We start from the raw sequence: 3,325 nt of genomic DNA on the forward strand, positions 1-3,325 counted from the left end.
TATATATATGCACTTTCGCACTTGTATATGCACAGATTTGATGTATAAGTTATTGTTTTTTTGTGGCTGCATAGTTTGCTAAATCTGAAATACTTTTAGCATATGCTCCCTTTTAGTATAGATCTCACACAATCTTTGATGCGTTAAGACATTTTTACTGTCTTTTTACTTTTTACCTAAAAACTTAATGGTATAGTGGATGAATTTCGCAAATTTTTGAAAAGACCTGCTCTAAAAAAAATGCACATGCACAACCCTGTACCTGCTGCTGAGAGGGAATGCCTATTAAACGCGTGTGAGAGAGAATGAACAAGCCCATTTCTCCTCGTGCACGCTCTGTTGAAAGGTTGATGTTTGCATCGCTCATTAAAGATTACTTTTCAGAAATTGCAATTTTTCCAGTATGTCAGACTCACCACCAGTAAGTTAAAATGGGGACGAACACGAAAAGGCCGTATGTAAACAGAAGACCTAAATGATAGACAATTAGGAGGACCACTTATTTTCATGATCCACCCCGAAAAAGAGCATCCTCCACTATACCTTTAATACAGGATTGAAGTAACTTGGATGAAATTCAACCATTTCTTAAACATTTATAGATAGGGAACCAATAAGGAGTTTCTAAATGACATACCAACATCTGTAACACCATTTTATTTATTGTAGAAAATCCAATTCTTAAACACTGGACCCCCGATGACATATTTAATAAGTTTAATCAGTTTTTGTCTTCAGTTAAAAAATAATTGACATATTTTCAGTCTTCTAGGTCAACATTTAGGCTGGTCAGACATTTAACAAAACTCAACCACTTTCAATCAGTCTTTATGTTGTTTAGATGTTTTTTTTTTTATTTTTTTCTGTCATGAAACTATTTGTTGCGCAAATTCTGAAGGTGGTAGAGCTGCGCTTGAGAGAAAAAGAAAAATTAAAGTGGGTTTACACCCTTCCAGGCAGTAAGCAAGCAAACCTCATCATAGGTGCAAATATGTAAATATCTCCTTTCATTGTCCAATAGCTCCTCTCTCTTTCTGTTTTGGTTTTTTGCTATTCCGATTAGCATAGGTTGGTGGGTTGATGGACTTTTTTCCGCCTGCTTTTTCTGTTTTATTGCATGAAATACAGCAGCTTAATGCAGAGACTGCTACAATATCCGGCCAAACATCCCTCTTGCAGAAAGACTTTGTTGATCCGTACTGCCTTAATAGCTGGACTGTGGCTGATGTGAGTGTAAACATTGATTTAATGATTTGGGTTCCTTGGTGATTATAATGAGGACTGTAAGCCCTGCTGTTCACTCTGATGACACGACTGCGTGCCCAGGTTCACCACCAATCACATCGTAAAGTTTGCAGACGACACCACGCTGGTGGGCCTCATCAGAGACGACAAAATACCAGGACTACAGAGAGGAGGTGGAGCACCTGGTGGACCGGTGCAAAGATAACAGCCTGATCCTGAACGTGGAGAAGATGAAGGAGATCATCTTGGACTTCAGGAAGAACCGGCCTAACCACGCTCCACTGCTCATCAACAGCGCAGCTGTAGAGGTGGTCAGCAGCACCACATTCCTGGGGGTGAACATCACAGACACCCTCACCTGGACTGGAAACACCACCTCACTGGTCAAAAGGGCACAGAAGGGCATGTTCTTCCTGTAACATCATCAATGACCCCTCACCCCCCCCCACCATGGACTGTTCTCCCTGCTGCCCTCTGAGAAGAGGCTTCACAGCATCCAATGCAGGTCCAGCAGGTTCTGAAACAGCTTCTTCCCCACCACCATCACACTGATGAATGCTGACAGACTCTGCATCAAACTGACTATATTAATGCTTACAATGTTTACATTATAACTTCTGAATTTTAAGGAATTGAAATGTCATGAGATCTGTACAAAATGAAATTTCATTTTGTATAAACTCTGAATACAAAATGAAGATAAAAGTTGTCTAAGTCTAAGGCTACATGCAAACACCAAACATAGCTTTCAATAATAGTGTCATTGTGATGTAGCGAGCAGTAAGGACAGTCAGGCACAGGCGTATGCCCCAAAACAAGGTTCTTTTATTTAACCCAAAAATATAAAATGTAACATTTACAAAAATGTATCCAGTAAGGAGGTCAAAGGAACCAAAACTACTTGGAATATCTGTAACAGAACAAGACTACCTTAAACAAACTGACCTCCCCTAATGAACAAAGGGGACCTTAAATAGTGGCTGATCAGTCCACAAAAGAAACACATGGAGCAAAACATACAAAAACTTTACTAAAACAAATAAAGTAAAACCCTATTTCCCCCCCAGAGCATTGATGTGGTACGGTCCAAATCAACGCAGCCCCTTGGCCACCTGCTGGTTCCTCAGCCAAGGGACTGGAACAACCTGCAAAACTCAATGATAATATAAATGAAACGCAATCATAACAAAAACAGGATAAAGCAAATAGTGTTCACTAATTCTGGAATAAAGTGTAACTGTGATGAATAAATTCAAAATAATGAGAGGGCTCTGTAAATTAAACCCTATATAAAAAAATAAATGACATAAATGGTGTTTGTTACCACGTCTGTGTGGCTGTAAATGCAGCCATCAACATCATGATAATATATATATATATACAGTAGCACGAGTAAGTCCACAGATGCTAACGGACTCAAGTAAAGTTAAACAATGTTAAAAACCAATTAAATGCTAAATGACTTGCAATTAACTTCTCCAAACGGAAAACTGTTTTAAATCATCTCAAAAGTCTAATGAAACAAGGTTAAAGCACAAATATTACAATTCATTTCTGAATGATGCACACATTTAACAATGTCTGCATCATCTGATCTCTTTCCTAACAACAATATACTGAACTCTATGCATTAATGCAGTCTGGGGGCCACCTAGTGGTGGAAATTAAAACTACACATGCCCCATAGAAAAAAAGATAATCTAGAGGGCTGAAACAATAAATGACAGTCTTTTATACAGTGATGCTGCTCCGCTGTGTATTTGTTCTTTGCAAATATGAGCATATGAGCCAATGGGTGAGACGGGCGGATGGAGGATGGATGCGAGGAGGAGCATCAGTGATCTGATTGATCCACAGAGGGTCAACAACACTGTTTAGTTCCAGGAAGCAGAGGCTGATGGGAGATCAGATCAACTGTTTATTAGAAGAATCATAACCTCCACCTTTGCAGCACCATCCTGTGCTGAAAGGGCAGCAGCTCTGAAGCTTTCTCCTGTAAGAAGCTGTTCTTCTTCAGGTTGACAGTGATGGTCTGATCTGACGGCTGCTGCAGCAGATAGTGAAGCAGCTCCCAGTTCAA

The sequence above is a fragment of the Cyprinodon variegatus genome, unplaced genomic scaffold (genome assembly GCF_000732505.1).
Source record: "Cyprinodon variegatus isolate N-32 unplaced genomic scaffold, C_variegatus-1.0 Scaffold373, whole genome shotgun sequence".
In the NCBI taxonomy this organism is placed as follows: Eukaryota; Metazoa; Chordata; class Actinopteri; order Cyprinodontiformes; family Cyprinodontidae; genus Cyprinodon; species Cyprinodon variegatus.